Source organism: Capsicum annuum, chromosome 5, assembly GCF_002878395.1.
Source record: "Capsicum annuum cultivar UCD-10X-F1 chromosome 5, UCD10Xv1.1, whole genome shotgun sequence".
Lineage (NCBI taxonomy): Eukaryota > Viridiplantae > Streptophyta > Magnoliopsida > Solanales > Solanaceae > Capsicum > Capsicum annuum.
The window spans coordinates 31,245,842-31,268,654 of NC_061115.1; positions in this window are offsets into that span (position 1 = coordinate 31,245,842).

Below are 22,813 nucleotides of genomic sequence, written 5' to 3' on the forward strand. Positions count from 1 at the left end.
CTCGAGATATGAAGGAAGCTCTATGCAGAGTTCGATCATCACAATCCCATAATCATTCTTTCTCCCCAGCAAGTATACAATCTTGCATCCCTAGTATCTCACAACTCAATACTGGAACAATTTTGAAAAAAGCATCGGGAATATATGAACACTTCTGTTCTCAAATAGTCCTTCTCTCAATAATCATTTTATACAGTCTTTTACTATTAACAACAGGGCAATTTGCCTAAGCTTTTGAACTACACCCGATCTGATTCTCATACAACACGAGATATGTAGGCAACTCTAAACTAGAGTTCGGTTGAATTTTTATCAAAAAAGTTTTTTTTTTTGTCGAGAAAAATTGGCTACACGTCAATGTTTTCGTCTAAAGACTTCTATATCATCTTCAAATGAAAAGGGGCAAAATGTTAACACCCAATTTTGGCTCTCTATGCCTAAAATTAATGCCTTCGGCCTTTCTAATCGTTACATGGCACAAAGTGCAATTTTTACATACTCTTTACAATTTTTAACCAATTATTGATAATCGTCATTATTTTAGAATCTTTATTAATTTTTGTCATATTTTAACTTTGCATGATTCATTGATAATTATCCTTAATTTCATAAATTTTAGAATTTTTATCAGTTTATTACCATTATAAATTTTTTACATAGTCATTTGCATACGTAAGTAACATAATATTACAATTTTTTTTACAATTATAATTTTAATTGTTTATAGCGTAATACATTTTTTAAAAAATAATTATATTTATTTTTTACATTTTTCTGTAATTTTATATCAATATTCAAATTTTTGTACACTATTTAATGCAGTCTCCAAATGATAATGTCGATTTATTTATTTTAATACATAGAACAACAAATCAATTATATCAAGATCTCATCATCTTTTTAAAACGTGACACTTAAGGTGATGGATTGTTGTTTTTATCTTTTGAATAATAATCTTTATCTATTAATTAAAAGGGTGAAACAATCCATCGATTAATAACTTACGGGCTAAAAAGAGTGCTTAGGAGACAAGAGGGGGTTAAGTTTTATTTTTTGGGTAATAAAGGGTGCCACTTTTATTTATAAATTAATAAAAGGAGAGATTATTTACTTTAAAAAAAATATTTTCATAAAAGCTGATTTTTTATCCTTTCTCTCTCTCATCTCACGCCCTTCTTCGCTCTCAAACCCTCACTTCCGCCTACCGCCACCGGAGCTCCGGCAACCACCAAGACACCATAACCATGGCCTTTCTCTCCTTCCATTTCCCTATCCCCTCTTTCCCCATTGCCCAACAAACCACAAACCGATGCCGGAACACCAACAGTCATAGCCATGCGTCGCCCTTCACTCTCTCTCCATCTATCTCTCTCCAGCCCAAGAATGCCGCCACCCCAATCTCGAACCAGTGAGTTTCGAAGAACTACGAACCAGCCGATGAACTCTTTCACTACTCCGTCCAGATCTGGACGGAACGAGCCAAGCTCCGACAAAGTCACCGCTCCAGACTCTGCGACACCGACCACAAGTTGATCAGATGTTTGTACTCTTGAACCTTTATATCATTTTACTTTTGACTTCTGAATTTATTATATGTTTTATTTGATTTTGTTCCAGTGTTTTCTATTGTTGAGGCTTCTCTCACGGATTTTCAGTTATTAACATATTAGTATTTGCTATCATCATCACCTGTTATCAATGTTAGTTTAGTTGTTTTTGTTTACTACTGTTGATATTGTTATTGTATTATTTTGCTACTGCTTTGAGACTGATTTTTGTTGTGTTATTTTATTAGAGGATCTCATTCTTGTGAGTTAGTCAAAGTTATTAAGTGTGGTCTCATTCTTGATTTTTATCAATATTTTGATATTTTGCTTATTGTTCTGATTATGTTCTTGTTATTGTTTCTTTGATTATGATTATTTTTAGCTCATATTTGAGCTGTTTCGTTCTTGAACCATTTAACAAAAATGATCAATTTTTTATTTTTATTGGCCGATGAAGAAATTTTTTATCAATTTTCGAAGCCTTCACAAATAAAAGACGAATATTACGTATACAAATATGTAATAAAATAAATAAATTTGGCAGATGACAAAATCTTTATAATATTTAAAACTTTATCTGAGCCCACACTTTTAGCGAAAACTATATTTTATATATAAAAATATACATATATACATATATAATTGTTAATTTATTTTTATTTATTTATTGATTACTAACATTTTTACCATGAGTTTTTGTACGGGTTTTCAGGAATACTTGTTGGGAATAGCATTCAAAGAAGACTTTAAATTGTGCGTTTATATTTTTATATTCTTATACTTGTACAAAATATTAACTATAGTGAAAACTTTATTTTTTTGGGTGTTGGGCGGGACATTCTTTATTTACACAATCCTTATCACGTGTTTAAGCAAATTTAAGTCTTTAATAAGAATTAAATTAATTTAGATATTTAAATTGAATAATTCACACTTTTTTTTACACTAAAAAATATTACTCAATTTTTTTCTTTAGAATATTTTTTTTCGTACACATTCTTATGGACTTTTGTTTATCTTCACATGCTTTTTATACATATTTTTTACGATAGCATATGTAATTTACACATTCTTTATATATAAATTGTTATATTATTTTAATACATATTTTATATTTGTGTTTATAAACATTGGTATTTTTCTTCATTTTCGTAATAAACCTAAGTCTAGTCGGGAACCACATTTATGGATTCTGAAGGGTTCCTAATCCCTTCCCTTCGGAATAATTTGAACCCTTACCTAGAATCTAAACTCGTTTTGCAGATTAAAATAAAGTCATACACGTTAATAAATAAATAGGTTTTCTTAATTTCGTTATAAAATTAGATGGCGACTCTGTACAAAATTAATTCTCTTAGAGTCCATAATGTCGTGCCTTGTTTTAACCTAGGTAAAAATAGGGTATGACAGTGTGTACAAGAAGTAGAAAGAGGATAAAGTGGTGTTTCTAGTATTGTATGTAAAAGATATCTTGCTCATAGGAAATAATGTGGGCTTGTTGAATTTAATTAAGGAATGGTTATCAAGTAATTTTGCTATAAAAATTTTGGGAAAAGTTGCTCGCATCCTTGGGATCAAGGTTCCACGTGATCGCAAGAAAAGAAAGTTAGGCTTATCTCAGCTCTTTATATTGATACAATTCTTACCAGGTTCAGCATAAATGATTTTAAGAAAGAATCTCTTCCTTTTAGACATAGAATTTCTTTTCTCTTTCTAAGGATAAATGTCCTAAGACAGATGAGGAGATAGAAAACATGAAGGCAGTTCCTTATGCATCAGTTGTAGGAAGCCTCATGTATGCGATATTTTACACTAGACCTGATATCTATTTTGTGGTATTCATAGTTAGTGTATTTCGGTCTAACCATGAAAGAAAATACTAGACAATAGTTAAGCATATAATAAAGCACCTGAAAAGAATTAAGGATGTTAGTTTTCCATTCAAATGAGTTGGTTCCTATAGGGTACATAGACTGAGATTTTGATATAAGTATGATAATGATCATGATACTTTTTGAGTATTTTTTTAGGACTGGACACTAAAGGGCCCTTTTGTCATTTTATCTATTATTGTAATGTAGTATAAATAGAACATTGTAGGGTTTATTTCTTTAGTTGCTTAATGATATTGAGAGAACACTTCTCTTAGAGAGAGAGATTCCAAAATCAAAACTAGGGTATTGCACACGTGTGGAATCATTTGTGTGTTGCATTTAGCTTAATACGTTGGTGCTTGGGTGGTGGACGCCTCTCTTGTGTCAATTGTAAGAGATAGGTGATTTTAGTGTGTAGTGTTAAGGGTCCAAGAGTGGAATAAGCTCTTGGTTTCTTAAGATTTTACCTCCATTTGTCTATCTTCCTATCTTTATCTTATTGTAATAGTTGGTAGTGTTCTTGTTATTCCAAGTCGTGTGTTGTTGTTGTTTTAATATTATTGTTTTTCATCTTGTTTCTTCATCTTATTATTGGTAATATTAGTTTATGGTTGGCTGTTTTTGTGTCACAACACCTTTTAATCTCTTCTTCCTTGTTCTAACTAGTGAATCCGAGAGTGGTCATCAAAAGGGTCCTTGGTTCCTAGAACTTTTGAACTATTTTGGTGCATGTTTTATGCATTTTCTTGTCATTCTTGTATCATTTGGTATCAGAGTGTGGCTTTATCTTGCTCTAACAAGATCAATCTTGGGCTTGAAAGTTGAAAAATAAAAAAAGGTGAAGAAGTTGTTCTTATTTTTGGCCGAAAGTTAGATCTTGTTGTTGTATTGGCCGAAAACTTATTTATGTGTCTAGATTTGGTAGTTGTTTTTTTTGTTTAGGGTGTTTCAAGTGTTGGTTTCTTTCTCACCAACACGACAAGTGTCTAGATCTAAAGTTTGAGCTTAAAATAATGACATTGTTGATGTGAACTTGAAGTTGACCGAATCTTGAAATTGTTGTTCTTGTCCATATGGTGATGTTGTTATAGTTCTTGAAGGTTATTCTTGTGTTATTATTGTTCTTCATCACTTCTATTATCTTGACCAACTTAAAGTAGCTAATAGATCTAGAAAAAGTGAAGACAAAGTTGGAAGACTTGTTGGTGAAAGGACTTGATTACATCATTCTTTGACTTGACAACAACTTTTTTTCAACCACTTTTCCTATTTCAAGGACCTTGTTTTGTAAGAATAGTACAATTCAAGTTACTCCTTTTGAAGATTGAGTTTGAAAAGGATTCTTAGACTAGAACTTTCCCTCCAATTTTAATTTCATCCATTCCAAATTGTGAAGGGCCCAAAATATCAAAATTGATAATTAAAAATTTATTGAAATCTCAGCCAATTGAAGGGTGACGCATCATCAAGTTTATTGTTCACACATTAATTTGAGGTCAAACTTGGATTACTAGTTTCTAATTTGTTGTTTCTTTAGTCTCGTTTGTTGACTCCATTACTAACTTACAGGCTAATATTAGATTGTAAGTTAGTTTTGAAATCGCTCTTCGTGTTAACGTTCCTTTGTATGCTTTATTCTTTTAAGTAGTTGTAAATTCTTGGTTCACCTCTCAAGCACGGAATACAATCAAGCTTGCCACGCTTATGTAATTGAGTGAAGAAACCCGAGAGGTAAAGAACTAAAGAGAGAGTGTGAGGACCTTTTCTTTTACAACTAACTCATTTATTGTTTGTAGGTAACTTTCTAAGTTCAATGGAACCCGAGGCTTCAAATTCTCAAACATTGGACAATAATGTCATCAATCTCATTTTGGCTCGCCTTGAAACTATGTCCCGAGATGTGGCTAGGTTGAATGTGGGTCTTGAGAAATTAGATACGTATGTGGCATCAATGAGTGGGAGATTAGAGCATGTGGAAAGCCAAAGGAGTCGACCTTCCACCCCTCAAAATAATTCCCCAACTCATACTCCCGAAACCTTGCACCAAATGCTATATCCACCAATTGCCACAAATCCAACCAATCTTTACTCCCAAAGCCGAGAACAAGATAGACCAAGCCATCATCCACTCACCAAGTCTAACAAGAAGGGTTTGGAACCCAAATACCATCACCAAACCTAAATCCTCTCATCCAAACTCCACTTGACCAAAGACCTCACTATCCAAATTCAATCCATCCACTACAAGCTCCACTTAACCCTAATAGACCCATCCATATTGAGGGCTATGATAGGGGAGGACAACATGATGGTTATGGTCTGTATGATAATTATTACATGAGAGGGGGAGAGATAAGGGGAAGGCATGGTGATCCAAGGAAATTTCATGGCCGAGAAGGTAGAGTTGGTCATTGGAACCAACAAGGAAACCAAAATAGTAATGTAGGGCTAAATACCATCAAGATGGGGCTTCCAATATTCAAGGGTGAGAGTGATCTCAAAGAGTTTCTTGCATGGGAATCCATATGTGATAGGGTCTTCCATGTCTATGATCTTACCGAGGAGAAAAAGAGTTTATATACGATTACTCACTTTGAGGGTTATGCTATTACATGGTGGGAGTATGTTAAGCGTTTTGGCAATGTTTTGATTAAGGGGCATCTCCCTCCTTCATTTTGGTTAAGGTACCTCATGAGACAAAGGTAATTACCTGAAAGATAACAATAAGAGCTCCTTGCAAAGTTGTATAACTTAAGGCAAGAAAACAAAAGCGGCGCAGCTTACTACGATGGGTTCCAAAAACTCATCTTGAAACTTGATCATAGAGGGGAGCATGTGAGCCACGACATTATTTGATTCAAGGTGGGGTTGAATACAGGTATTACCTCACATTTGAAACTTCATAAGCTTGACACTATTGATGGCATCTTCATAGCCGCATTGGAGGTTGAAAGGGAGCTCAAAGAGAGCTCATCCATGTCTTTCCAACCCGAGATCACTAAGCCTTCCCTAAAACAGTTCCCAAGGTATGGAGGTAACCCAATTTTCACTTCCAATTTCAAAGGATTTCAATGCTTCAAACGTCAAGGGTGGGGGCACAAGGCTAGTGAGTGTCCAAACCAGAGGAACTGATCCTAAGGGAGGGAAAATTATACTATCTTGGGGAAGAAGTAGTAATTGAATCAACTAAGGTTGATATATGGCAAGCCTTAAGATAAAGAGCAAGAGTAGGTTAAAATGCAAGGTGGGGGAGATAGAAAAGATATGTGGTCGCATGAAAGAGATTATGACGTGCCTTTGTAAAAGAGTTGAGGCCAAGAATTTGTGGTCAAATTCCTCTCAATATGGAGAGGATGATACAAGTATGATCATGATCATGACACTTTTTGAGTATTTTTGAAGACTAGTCACTAAAGGGCCCTTTTGTTATTTTGTCTATTATTGTAATGTAGTATAAATAGAACATTATAGGGTTTATTTATTTAGTTGCTTAATGATATTGAGAGAACACTTCTCTTATAGAGAGAGAGTCCAAAACCAAAACTAGGGCATTGCACAAGTGTGGAATTATTTGTGTGTTGCATTTAGCTTGATACGTTGGTGCTTAGGTTGTGGACGCCTCTCTTATGTCAATTGTAAGAGATAGGTGATTGTAGTGTGTAGTGTTAAGGATTGTAGTATGTAGTGTTAAGGGTCCAAGAGTGGAATAAGCTCTTGGATTCTTAAGATTTTACCTCCATTTGTCTATTTTGTTATCTTTATCTTGTTGTAACCGTTAAAGTGTTCTTGTTATTCCAAGCCGTGTGTTGTTGCTGTTTTAATATTATTATTATTTATCTTGTTTATTCATCTTATTATTGGTAATATTAGTTTATGGATGGCTGTTTTGGTGTCACAACACCTTATAATCTCTTCTTCCTTATTCTAACTAGTGAATCTAAGAGTGGTCATCAAAAGGGCCCTTGATTCCTAGAACTTGTGGACTATTTTGGTGTATGTTTTGTGCCTTTTCTTGTTATTCTTATATCATATTTCCAGCCTTGCAAGAACTCTAGAAAGTTAACCTCTGAAAATGTATTTACTTTGAGAGGCGCAGTCGTTGTTTGGAGAAGAATCAAGTAAAATTGTGTTGCTGATTCCATCATGAAAGCGAAATATGTAGCAACCTCTAAGGTAGCTAAGGAGGCAGTATGGCTCAGAAAATTTCTCAAAAACTTGGTGGTTTTCCCTGCGATAGAAGCGCCACTTATAATTTATTATGACAATAGTGGTGCGGTAGCAAATTCAAAGAAACCATGGAGCCATAAGAAGGCAAAACACATTGATTATAAATATCATTTGATTCTAGACACAGTGCAAAGAAGAGATGTGGTGATTGCAAAGATTGCATCATAAAATAACCCGGTAGACCCTTTTACAATAGCTTTACCATAGAAGCCTATTGAAAGGCATGTAGAAGGAGAAGGATTGAGTGTTAGAATTATGGGTGAATGGTTATGAGTTTAAGTGGGAGATTGTTAGGATATACTACAAAATATGTGATTTTGATGTAGCATTATTTATTGAATGATTATTTATTTAATTCAAGAAATTATTATATTAAATATATCATTGTCATATTTGTGTTCTTAACTTATACAGTAGCTAATTTGGTGTATAGAATTTAGCTTATACACAGAAGATTAAATTATCGATTCTTACAAGTTAAAGTTATAGTTCACAACCATAGATGAAAATTTGGACAAACCATTAGAATGATTGTAGCACGAGATTAAATGTAATTTATCTTGATTACGAGAATGATATAGTTCTAACTTCTCGTGCTAGTGTATTTTGTATGTATTGAACAGGATCGAGTAGAGATAATTATTTTGGACTGACTGATAAAAACATATTCTCTAAACTGTTAAATGTACTTCTATTCTCAATCTTGATTTAACTATCATGATTTGTAAATATTATTTATCATTTTAATTTGTTAAAAGGTGAGATTCTGAGATGAGTCAATACTCCTGGTAGATTGGATGATAATAATATATATGTTGGTAAAATGATAAGTTAGTTTATGGAATATATGTCTCAATATAGGAATTGATGATACGCCTTTCATGAGAAGCTTATAAGTTTTCATGTGTAAATTCGGCCGATGGATTTATGAATCCGACATATGACATAAGTTAAGTATTCTCTAAAGGAAAATAATCATTACATAAGGGTAAAACTAGAGTAGTGCAATTACTAATTTTTAGTGGAATAATTTATAATTTATTATGTAGAATAATTGAAATTGGTATTTTAAATTATTTCCATAATAGAAAATCTCAATAATTAATTTCATGGTCCCTACATAATACGAATTGACCCCCGAGGACTCGAATCGAAGATGCGAAAAGTAAAGATAGATCGGAAAACGAGGATAGAAAGATAGACACAAAATTGATACGAAAGGGCTATCAAAGGATGTACCAAATCCTAAAACCTCCCTTAATGACTATCAATAGGCACCTAACTCTTACAGTGACCGCAAAGGGTATTAGATCCGCCTTACAGCTGTCGTTTCTAAGTAAAGTTAAACAAATGCTTTTCCAAGCACTCAAACACTCCCAAGGAGTCTCATGAATACATCATGTAAAAATATCATCCAAAAACTAAGGAAATAAGCCTAGATACCAAGAATTTATAGTTTGGTTACATATTACATAATTAGGGCCCAAAAGTGACTCAAATGTAAGAAAATACCCACTAGGGGCTGTTTTGAACTGCACTTGAAATGCTAGAGCGGATCAAAAGTGGATCCAAAGCGTCTTGGGTGAATGACCCTTCCAAGGGGCTTTCGAGTCCCGTTTTTCTCCTTCGACCTCGCCAAAGTCCTTTTACCCTCCTTAATGGTAATATTCCTCCATGTGGCATCTTTTAAAAGCGCTAAGGAGACATCAAGCACCTCAAGCATCATACGTACCTCATCCAAAGGTTCGGAGATAATTTGGCTTGTATCATTATCCCCTTTTTAAAAAGGATTCGACCTCAAATCCAAACCTTGCAAACAAAAAGAAGGACAAACAAATACAACATCCTCATGACATGAGGGGTAGGGTTAGCATAAATAATCATAGCATCATGCCAAGGTTTCGCACACTTAAGATACAACAAATAATCATAGCATCATGCCAAGGTTGCACACACTTAAGATACAACCAAGGATCCCTTGTTTTGAACATTAGAAACTTATTAAAGAATGCACAAAGGGGTTGGATATGGGTTTTATCAAAAGATAAGGAAATCACAAAGGTCATAATAGCATCAAATAGTTCAAAGGGTAAAACTACATTCACCTTAGGAGCCATAAGACACAATTGTTTCTTTACCTCTTCAAAAAACCACATCAATAGTGATGCCTAAATTAGTTTTAAAGTCCACAAGACACATATAGCGTTGTCATTCAAACAAGTGGATCGACCAATAAGTTTCCTACCTCTACATAAAATAAATCCAAGAATAGCATGGATATCATCATAAGCAAAGAGGTAGTATAGGAAGGAATCAATTGTAAAAGCATTATCCAAGGTGATATTATCTATAAAAAGGCCATGTGGATCAAAAAAAATAGCACATAATGCACACAAGGATGGAATCAAAGCATTTAAGCACATATGACACTTTCCTTTTAAATAACTTCCCAAAGAAAAGAAATTTATTAATGGGGTCATGCCCTTAATAGTTTGTTTATCTCTATTAGCAAAGGTAAGCATTCTCCCAAGATCCTCATAAGATACTTCAAATTGTCCAACTCTATGAAGGTGACAAGAAGTCCTTAGCATCCATGAGCTTTTTAACAAATAAATAATCAACTTGGCATCCACAAGTGGGAATTCACATAATTTAAGCACGAGTGTGTGTATATAAGCAATATTTAAAGGAGACAATGACACATTTGTCCTCGGGTTCTCCAGAATGATATCACCTTGGAGAAGGAGGTCATAAATTCCACTTAAGTATTAAAGAAAGTTATCATATAAATGGAATTCATCCAAAGTAGTTTCAAGAGAAGACTCTCTTACCTACAAGTAGTGGAGCCTTGGTCAAGAATGGAAATATATAATGGTGAACTCTCTTGGAGCTTTTCACTACTCCCCTTCTTTAAAAACCCTTCATCTTGGTTGAAGATCTTTCCCTTACACAATGTTGGTCCCTCAAGTGGATTGTGAATCCTCAAATTTGGGTGTGCCATAATCACCATATCCAAATTTGGTACCGGGATCAAATGGAAAGAGTGGCCATAGACATGGGTCTAGACAACACTCTTTTTGCCCACTAGCTTCACCCAAACTAAAAGATATACTCTCCTTGTTTGCATAAATATCATCAAAAGCAAAAGAACAGTAGAGAAAGGTATCACTCAAGGCAACTTTAACTAAGGTACCTTCATGCACGTACTCATTATTAGATTCAAAATCATTACCATAAGTATTCTCAACAATAAGGTTACACAAAGTAGAAATGGAAGTAATTTCCAAACAATTGATACTTTCTCCTTCAATGGAGGAATCCTCAAGTGGACACATACCACCACCAATATCAAAGGGATTATTACTTAGGCCTTCACAAGAAGTAAGCATTTTATCCTTATAAATATCAAACAAGGGTGGGGTGTCATTTAAAGAATCACATCCACAATCATTTTCTAAGGAACAATCACTTATTGGGTTTCTTAAAGATTCAAGCAAATCAAAGTTATCATCACCCAATTGATTACTTCTTTCCAAGACTTCACATTTCTTTCCCTTAAGAGTACTCCCATCTTCCAAAAAGAGATTTCCATCTTTAGGAGGAATGTTGTCACACCATAGTGGGTTGTCATATGAAATATAGCCCTCAAGATGAGCTATATCAACAATGCTATCCACATCACTAGGTAATTTATTAGGAGTGAGCTCATCATCTTCAAACAAGATATTATTCTTAAAGAGAGAATGATCTATCCATGGAGAAGATACAGAATATGCAAGTTCATTCTCTAAAAGACCATTATCAAGTGTCAAAGATATTTCAAGCACATGATCATCCCTATGAGCTAAGCAAGCATTAGGATCTTCACTAAAAGACAAGCTCAAAGGGTCACTCCCATTTTCTTGACAAATATCTTAATTTCATCACTCACTTGAGGTTCTATAATCACATTACACACATCCTCAAGTGATGGACTAGTTTTGCACACAAGCTGATCAACATAATTTCCACAAGATGATGTACTATCATCGAGCACAATGGATTCAACACTAAGTAGACATAAATTGATCTTACAGGAAGAGTCAATTTGGTCATCAATAGGATTAACTAGTGTATCCATACTGACAATATGTACATCATCATCAAGAGGTAAAAAAATCATTAGACTCACATGTAGGTAATCTACTTATCACACTCAATGGTCTACTATCTACACAATAATCATTTTCATACACAAGAGTATAAGATTTAGCTATTTTACCTTGAAGTTCTTGAGCACATTCTTCTTTACCTTGGTGTGAAGGTTCTCCATAAGATTTGGATTCAATTAAGATTTTCCTCGTCAAGTCTTCAAAGGGAATCCTCTCTTTTAGCACTTGTTCTCTTCCGCTTGCCATGTTGGTACCTACACACATGTCCTTATTAAAAGAAAGACAAATAATGTTAGCTTTGGTTGGTGGTACCCCTCACTTCACTCCTCGTAACCTCTTCTTTTTTCTCTCTTAGGTTGTCATCTTGCACTCTCTTACACCTATCAATCTTTTGTCTCTCAATTTTTTTTGGCTTAGAGTAAGTGACCACATTGCCTTGAGATTTGGGAAGGGTAGGTGGAAAGAGATGGTTTCCCCATTAGTCTAATACAATTTGAGGCCAATTTTGCACATTTGGAATCTTATGTTGTGCAAACTAATTAGCACCCAAGCATAAGTGTCCACATTCCAAGGGGATTATGTCACACCACACCTCCTCAAAGTACCTATCTTGAGTGAAGGAAACCTTTGTGCTCTCGAAGACTCTATAGCATTCCAAGACGTATGGAAAATGCTTGGACACTCGAGGTATCCCTAGATAATCAACTATAAGAGGAGTTATGTATTTTGCGTGACACCAATAATCAAGTATAAGAACACATCTCAAAACTCCACAAATCTCTACCAATCTTGAACAAGGTTGTCTTTTGGGATCACTATTATAAAGCTTTGTATAATCCTTTGGCATATAGATTGGCTTCAAAAACTCTTTCAAGGCACCCCGAGTTTGAGTAGGATTCCTTGCATGTTTACACCATTCTATAGCCGGACCTTGAATGTACTTAAGGGCATATGTAGCTTGTTTGGATTTGCTCATAGCATAATCCTCGAAGATCCCTTCGCATTGCCATTCCCAATCAAGGTAAAATTTGGGATCCCGTTCTCCTTTGAAGATAGATAGAGTAGGAAGACATTGACTCCTACTGTACCTTCTGTTCATACCTTGGTTCCCGCTTTCATACATTTGATCATGGCTATATTCATAGCACCAATAATTGTAAGACCCCATAAAATCCTAAGCTTAACTCAGTCCTTTAAAGCTTGTTAAGGGGTCCTGACTTAAAAAACTTTAGCTAAGTATTCAGACTTAGCATTATTTTAGCCTTCGTAGGTTGGCGACTCTATTTCACGACCCTCATGACCTTAAAGTAATGATTTTTAGGTTGAATTATTATCAGGAATGTCAGTGGGTGTTCTCAAACAAGTTTTGGATTTTTCAAACTTTGTTTGAAACATATTTGAAAGCTCAAACCAGTGGATCGACGCATTGCATCACTCATCACGTCGATGAGTATTTTTCCCCAGCTCCTAATGCAAATTTTAGTGAACCGATGTAGACTTAACATAGCGTGTTGGATATTGCGTTGATGCCAATGATGCGGCACGTCGGTCTGTGCATCGCTAAATCAGTTTTTAGTCATAAAAAAAGTCACGTTCTGAGGGGTAAATGGGTTTTTTCCCATCTTATATCAGCCCCCAAAACATGTAATTAAGTCGTCCAAAAGGCAAAATTTACTCATTCTCTCTAGAGTTTTTCAAGAACAAACCCTAGTTCAGCATATTCAAGAATCCAAGTTCCAAGGGAATCTATCAATATTTCAGAATTCAAGCTTTAAGGTATGCCAAGTGTTCATTCAAGGGTCCCTTCCACCCTTGGAGTTCAAGAATCTACTTTTAAAACTTCAAGTGTATTGATTTCATGAATTTCATATTGGGTTTGATTATATTCATGATTATAATGATTACTTGGGTTTCTAATCTTTCATGTGGAGTTATTTGATATATGTATAGAATCATGTGAATCCACGCTAAACCCTTGAAATTGTAAATGTGGATTTGAAATTGTGATGCTCATGTGTTGACTAGTACAATGTGATATACAATGTCTTCCAAGTGTTTGGTGAATGGTTCATGTGAAATAAATAGTAAGATTATATCATGTTAGCATGTATACTAGTTCATGTCATTCAAGTATTTGATAAAATATCTCTATAGATGCATTATAAACAAGTGTGCATTTTTATGTTATGCAAGGTCATGTGATGCTTTACTTTTCATGCTATCGAGTCCTGGGGGTATTTAATACCCGATAATTTAGTTATTTACCTAGAGCCAATGTCAGTTACAGAATAATTTCAGTTATGTCATGATTAGTAGTACTCTCAGTCAGTTACAGAACTCAGGAAAAACTCAGTAGACTCAGTATCACTCCAGTCCAGTTTAGTATTCAGTTCAAACCTCAGTAAATTCAGTTAGTCAACAGAATTCAGTAGTATTCGTCAGTCAATGAAACTCAGTGAACTCAGTTGAGTTTAGTTAGATAGTATAATTAGTGATAGTTCAATTAAGCCTGGTATGAACTAAGAATCAGTTCAGTGTCTATTAAGTTGGGAGTAGGATTCAGCACCGAGTGAACCCAGGGATGGGGTATTCCTGCCAGTAGAGGGTTTGACCCTTAGAAGCAATCCCTACATTACAGAACTATGTAGCCAGCTTAGGTTGAGATATCTTCCTGCTAGACCAGGGTTGATACATCTCATACGAGTTTTCCTGCCAGCGAAGGTTGATGAAAGAGTTTTCTGTCAGAGAGGATTAACTCACAGCTTGTCTTTACCCGTGGCATGGTACTGATATCCTTCCAACTGGGGTTATGAGTTGGACCCTAATCTATTCAGAAAAGGGCATGTTGGTTAGATGATTACCTCTTACAGTCTCAGTTTCAGTCTTCAGAATAGAACTCAGTTCAGTTCTACACAAATTAAAACTGTCAGACACAGTCTCTCAGTTCAGTATGAAACTCAAAATAGTTCCACGGAATCAGGACTGTCAGATATAATCACTCAATTAATAGTAATACAATATCAGTAAACTCAGATATCAGTAAGTCAGTAATTTAGAACTCAATATCCAATGTTATCATGACCTCAATTATAGTTTATGTATTCATGCATATACTCTCATTCAATTATGTTCATGTTATTCAGTTAGTTATTGTTCATGCATATGAACCAATGTATAACAGCCTACCTCACTTAGCATACCAGTATATTCAAAGTACTAACGCATACCCTTGTTTTGTGCTATGATCTCTTATATCATAGGTTCCGACGCACGAGCTCCTGATCATACTTAACAGCCCAATCTATCAGCAGTAGACTAGTGGTGAGTCCTTATTGTTCGAGGACAGATTTATTATTCCAGTATTTTAGTACATATTTTACTTTAGTAGTCGGAGTTAGTTGGGGACTTGTCCCATCAACTCCTTATTCTAACAGTAGATGCTTTTTAGACTAGAGTATTTATAGACAGATGTTCAGTTTTGGTATTGATGTATCGTACTCAGAATTTATTTACAACTATGAACCTTATGGCAAGTTTTTGCCTAATTTCCACATAATTATAGTATTATGATTTAGTTATTGCAGCAGGTACCAGTCATGGGTTAGCTTGTGGTCCCTTGAGATTATGATCATCGTGTAGCATCCGGAGTACAGACTTGGGGCGTTACAAACTTAGTATCAGATCCTAAGGTTCAACAGAGTCCTAGGAAGTCTGAAAGTAGTATCTAGTAGAGTCTTGTCCATGGGTGTGTAGCACGCCTCACTTATGTATAAGAGGCTATGAGATGTTTTAGGAAGAGTTTCCCTTCTTTTAGTATTCATGTCGTGCGAGTGAGCATGAGCTCAATTTAAGCTCTCAGTCAAATTCATCTCTTCCTTATGCTTCCAAAACATGTCTTCCAGAGAAGCTAACGAAAGAAGTAATGAAAACCAGTCAACCCCTCCGCTCGTTTAGGCAGATCTCCTAAATGAGCATATTCTTACATTGAATTTAGAGCTGTTTTCACCGCCTTAGCTCATTCAGTAGTTGATCAAAACAATCAGCTAGCTGTTATCCTATCTAGGCTTACAGGTCATACTCTGCAGAGTGAGAAGGAGAGGCATAGGAAAAAAAGGTGAAAGAATAAGAGGGCCAGAATGTCAAGGCCAAAGAGTGCCCGAACAAATCCCCTTTGCCAGAAATATGGCAGAAACCACTAGGGTATCTGCAGATCTGGTAGTGATGTATGTTTCCAATATGGAAAGCTAGGCCGTGGGACCATAGATTATCCTCATTCAGGTTTTCAGAGTCAAAATAATCATCCTTCAGCTCAGTCCGGTCGCCCAAATCAGCAGGGTGCCGCTTTCAGTGCAACCAGTGGGCAACGCCCAAACAGACTCTATGCCCTTTAGTCCCGATAGGATCAGGAAAGTTCTCCTGATATGGTTACTGGTACGTTACAAGTTTTCTATTTACATGTTTATGCTTTGTTAGATCCAGGAGCTTCCTCGCCTTTTGTAACTATATATATAGCTGTTGATTTCGAAGTCAGCCCCGAAATACTAGTAGAGCCTTTCTCAGTCTCTACCCCAGTGGGTAAATCTATCATAGCTCGGTGGGTATATAGGAACTGTCCGGTTATGATATCTCAGAAAGTCACTTCAGCAGACTTAGTCGAATTAGAGATGACCGATTTTGATATCATTCTTGGTATAGATTAGCTTTATTCATGCCATCTCGTTCGAGTCTGGGACTCTAAATCAAAAAACCCTACTCTTGAGTCAGTGTCATTAGTACGTGAATTCCCAGACCTGTTTCCTAAAGATCTTCTCAGAGTTCCTCCCAAAAGGAAAATCAACTTTGAAATAGACCTTCTTCCAGACACTCAGACCATATATATTTCGCCATATAGAATGGTAGCTGCAGAACTCAGAGAATTAAAAGAATAATTGAAGGATCTCCTAGATAAGGGATTCATCAGACCCAACGTATCTTCATAGGGTGCACCAGTCCTATTCGTTCGCAAGAAAGACAGTTCTCTCAGAATGTGTATTGACAACTGTCAGCTAAATAAAGTCACGATCAAGAACAAGTATCTACTTCCTAGAATCAATGACTTGTTCGACCAACTTTAGGGTGTCAGTTACTTCTTTAAGATAGACCTCAGATCAGGTTATTATTAGCTCAGTCAAGGAATATGACATTCTGAAAACATCTTTCAGAACTCAGTATAGTCACTTTGAATTCCTAGTCATGTCATTTGATCTTACTAATGCCCCAACAGCTTTTATGGGCTTAATAGGTTGTGTGTTCAACCAGTATTTGGACATGTTCATTATATTCTTCATCGATGACATTCTTTCTATTCTCATAGTGAGAATAATCATGTAAATCATCTCTGAATCGTACTTCAGACTCTTGAAACCCATCAATTATCATGATATCTGCTCATGTCTTATATGTCAGCTCTATGATCATGGCTCATATTCGAGTACGTTAGCGAGAATCATGTACGCTTACAGTTCCTAGTATAAGGAATTTCAATGTTACGAACCATGTTCAATGAATACAGAAACTCCAGACTCAGGTCATCCAGCTCATGACTCAGGTACCCATGTCGTGCTGTACAGTATGCTCAGTTCACATGACTCATGCTATACTTCTAGCGATTAGCTAAATTTAGATTTCATCATGTATATCCTCAGTTTAGATTTTTTGATAAATCCATGGTGTCGATATTCTATTCCTCAAGGCTCAGTTAAGTGTCAAGTTTGGTATAGTGTTCATACATACATCAGGTCCTTATGTTTTAACCCTTCGGTGGACTCTCCTTACAAAATGGTGTAGTGATAAGTGATTGCTTAGGTGAGAGAAAGTAAAGGTTTTATGTTAAAGGAAAGATTTTTTTGCATGTTTGTCTTACACGAGGCTGTAGCTATGAAGATAAGCTTGAATGTCAGGTTAGTGTGCCAGTAAATGGCTAGTAAGAAGTTGTATGTAGTTGCTGAAGGGGGGAAATCATAATTTTGTCCTGAGAAGAGAAGCTGAAAAAATACAGAGTATGAGTGTCTTTTCAGATCCTTGATTTATGTCAATCCCCCTTATGTAGCTATCAGAGCTCAGCATTCATTCCCATTTATTGTCTCAGTTACAGTCTTAATTACCGTCTTAGTTATAGTCTCAGTCACAGTCCCAGTCCAGTAATCAGATCAGCAACCCAGTTCAGTTTCAGATTTACTTGACCATAGCATACCATTATCAATTATTCAATTATCAGTATTTCAGTACCTCAGTTTACAAACTATTTTAGAATTATGTTATACGCCTGGTCTCACATTCTCAAATAATACAGATTTTATAAATTCATGCTCAGTTATCTCATATTAATCAGTCAGTCCTTACCTCATATGCATAATACTCTACAGTTCTATTCCAGTTATTCAGACTAAGTACAATTCAATATTACATGACCAAGTATTCAGCTATCAGTCATTCAGATAATCAGATAAGTTGTAAGTTTATGCACTCATGCTCAGTAGCTATGTGAATAGTTTTGGTAGTCTCAGGTGATGTGTTATACTAAGGTGGGGAGTATAGTTGAGAGAGTATTCAAGGGATATGTCTAAGCTTGAAAATTTATAGCTGCAGTGCATAAGGCTTAGTCACTTCATCTTAGATGATGTTTTGTAGGCCTCAACTAATATTACAGAATTTTAGCCAGGATGTGATTTTCTTATTCAACTATTTTATTCAGCCTTGCCAAGACGTCTTGCTCCCTGAAGCCACTAGAAATCTATAGAAAGAGTGTCAAAGAAAGGCTTCAGTCAAATATGCATTTTCAGCATAAGTTAGTCCGCAAAACCAAAAATTTAGTTTAGCAGTTAGGCAGAAAAATATTCGTATGGTTGGGTTTCCTATCTTTCCAACTAGTCGCACTATCCAAAGTCTCATGAATGTAACTATTCCAGGATTGAGTAACCATGTGGTTGCGAGTTCAGCTCAGTTCAGGTGTCATGCCTCAGTTTTAGATACCCAATATGCAGTCACAATTCAGTTCGTAGGTGCCCTGTGCATCATCTCAGTTTTTCCTCAATATCTCAGCCAAGTCAGCCTTCTTCAGGGGACATAATGTCCCAAGGGGGAGATGCACTATAATCCCTCAGCTTTCATGGCCTAAACCTTCCATCTTCTTATCACGTAATGAATCCAGTTTGGAGTAGTGGGTACTCATAAGTTGACCCTTAAGTTCCAATCTTAGCCGAAAGCCATGTATTCAGGGACTCAGTTCAGTTCATGATATTCAGTTCATGTATCACATTTCAGACTCAGTTATTTCTCAGGTTCCCGTTCATGCGTGTTCAGTAAAAGATCTCAAGTTTGAGATCGATAATTTTATACTCTTGAAAATCTCTCCCATTAAGGGGGGTAAAAAGGTTTGGCAAGGAGGGGGAGCTCAGTCCCCGATATGTCGACCCTCGCAAATTTCTCAGTTATTTTAAAAAGGTAGTTTACGAGCTTGGGTTGCCTCCAGATCTAGCCTCAGTACACTCAATATTCCATGCATAGGTGACCCAGCAATTATAGTCCCTATAGAGGTCCTAAATATTCAGAATAGTCTCTCTTACGAAGAGGTCCCAGTCGAAATCTTAGACTATCATATTCGCAGACTGTGGAACAAAGAAGTCCCTCTAGTCAAAGTTCTTTTGCGGGATCAGTCCGTTGAGGAAGCTACTTAGGAAGCAGGAGCAGATATGTGAATCAAGTATCCTTATCTCTTCTCTTCAAACTCAGACTTAGCCCAAGGTAATGATTCTCTTCAAACTTACTCAGTTTTATTCTCAGATTTTCTTTATAAAGTTGGTATCAGTTACCATTGCATATCTAGTCATACATTTATGAGTCTGTTCAGTCAAATATTCATGTATCGGATATACATGTTTGGTATAAGAGACTCAGCTTATTAGCAATCACAGCCATGTACTCATGTATCAGATATGCATGTTCAGTATGAAATTTTAGTATATCAATAGTGTCAGTCATGAAATCATGTTACAGTTGTGCATGTCCTACATCTAAGTTCAGTCTACCAGTATTCCCAGCTTAGTCAGTCTTATTCGAGGATGAATATTCCCAAAAAGGAGCTATTATAAGACCACGCAAAATCCTAAGCTCAACTCAGTCCTTTAAAGCTTGTTAAGAGGTCCCAGACTTAGAAAACTTTAGCTAAGTATTCAGACTTAGTATTATTTTAGCCTTCATAGGTTGGAGACTCTATTTCACGACCCTTATGACCTTAAAGTAATAATTTTTAGGTTTAATCATGATCAGGAATGTCAGTAGGTATTTTTGAACAAGTTTTGGATTTTTTGGACTTCGTTTATAATACATTTAGAAACTCAAACCAGTGGATCGATGCAATCTCGACGCGCCGCATCGCCCATCGCGTTGGTGAGTATTTTTCCCCAGCTTTTGGTGCAAATTCCAGTGAGCCGATACGGACTCGACGCGGCGCGTTGGCTACCTCGTCGATGCAAACGACGTAGCTCGTCGGTTATGCGTTACTAAATCAGTTTTCAGTCATTAAAAAAGTTGCATTCAGAGGGGTAAATAGGTCTTTTCTCATCTTATATAAGCCCCCAAAACATGTAATTAAGCCGTCCAAAAAGCAAAATTTACTCATTCTCTCTAGAATTTTTCAAGAACAAACCCTAGTTAATCATATTCAAGAATACAAGTTCTAAGAAAATCCATCAATCTTTCGGAATTCAAGCTTTAAGGTATGTCAAGCGTTCATTCAAGGGTCCCTTCCACCCTTGGAGTTCAAGAATCTACTTTTAAAACTTCAAGTGTATTGATTTCATGAATTTCATGTTGGGTTTGATTATATTTATGATTATGATGGTTAATTGGGTTTCTAATCCATGTTTTGTCACAAGTTTCATGTGGAGTTATTTGATAGATGTATAGAATCATGTGAATCCATGCTAAACCCTTAAAATTGTAAATGGGGATTGAAATTGTGATACTCATGTGTTGATTAGTACTATGAGCATATACAATGCCTTGCAAGTATTTGATGAGTTGTTCATGTGGATTAAATAGTGAGATTATATCATGTTAGCATGTATACTAGTTCATGCCATTCAAGTGTTTGATAAAATGTCTCTATAGATGTATTATGAACAAGTGTGCATTTATATGCTATGCAAGGTCATGTGATGCTTTACTTTTCATGCTATCGAGTCCTGGGGGTATTTAATACCTGAAAATTTAGTTGTTTACCTATAGCCAGTGTCAGTTACAGAATAATCTCAGTCATGTCATGATCAGTAGTACTCTCAGTTAGTTACAGAACTCAGGAAAAACTCAATAGACTCAACATCAGTCTAGTCCAGTTAAGTATTCAATTCAGACCTTAGTAAATTCAGTCAGTTAACAAAATTCGGTAGTATTTCATCAGTCAATGGAACTTAGTGAACTTAGTTCGGTTCAGTTAGATAGTATAATCAGTAACAGTTCAGTCAAGCCTAGTATGAACTAGAAATCAGTTTAGTGTCTATTCAGTTAGGAGTATTACTCAGCACCGAGTGAACCCAGGGATAGGCGCGTTTCTTCCAGCAGAGGGTTTGACTCTTAGTAGCAATCCCTATGTTGCAGAACTACGTAGCCACCGTAGGTTGAGATATCTTCCTGCCAGACTCAGGTTGAGACATCTCATATGAGTTTTCCTGCCAGCAAGGGTTGACGAAAGAGCTTTCTATCAGAGAGGGTTAACTCACAGCTTGTCTTTACCCGTGGCACGGTATTGACTTTTTTCCAACTGGGGTTACAGGTTGGACCCCAATCTATTTAGAAAGAGGCATATCGATTAGATTATTACCTCCCACAGTCTCAGTTTCAGTCTTTAAAATAAAAGTCAGTTCAGTTCTACAGAAATTAGGACTGCTAGACCAGTCACTTAGTTTAGTATAGAACTCAGAATAGTTCCACAGAATTAGGACTGTCAGATATAGTCACTCAGTTAACAGTAATACAGTATCAGTAAAATGAGATATCAGTAAGTCAGTAATTCAGAACTCAGTATCTAGTGTTATCATGACCTCAATTACAGTTTACGTATTTATGCATGTACTCTCATTTAGTTATGTTCATGTTATTCAGTCAGTTATTATTCATGCATATGAACCCACGCATATCAGCCTACCTCACTTAGCATACCAGTACATTCAAAGTACTGATGCATACCCTTTTTTTGTGCTATGATGTCTTATATCATAGGTTTAGACGCACGGGCTCCCGATCATACTTAGCAGCCCGATCTATCAGCAACAGACTAGTGGTGAGTCCTCATTGTTTGAGAACAAATTTATTATTCCAGTATTTTAGTACATAGAGTTAGTTGGGGACTTGTCCTATCAACTCCTTGTTCAGACAGTAGAGACTTTTTAGACTAGAGTATTTATAGACAGATGTTCAGTTTTGGTATTGATGTACCGTACTCAGAATTTATTTACAGTTCTGAACCTTATGGAAAGTTTCCGCCTAATTTCTGCATAATTACAGTATTATTATTCAGCTATTGCAGCAGGTACCAGTCAAAGGTTAGCTTGTGGTCTTTCGAGATTGTGAGCACTGTGTAGCGTCCGGGTATAGACTCGGGGCGTTACAATAATCTCCATCTACTTCGTAGCCATAACAATTTTCACCACAAACATAGTCTCCTATGTCGTAGTCACAATTATCCGAGGCTATCAAAGAAATACTCCCCTTATATCACCTTGTACCTATAAAAATGAACAAACAATATTAGTAGTAAAGCACCTCACCAACACTCGTATGAACTCACCTTTGTGATCTTAAGAATTGGAGCAGCGAATGTTGAAAGTTGCTTATACCCCGATGGATAATAAGGTGACAATCTCTACTTTGCGGCCGGAGTGGATTCTTTTTTAAATGACTCAAAGAAATAAAACTACTTAAGGACTTGAATCAAGAAATCACAAAGAATTTAAAAAGAGAAAAGCTTGAAGGAAAT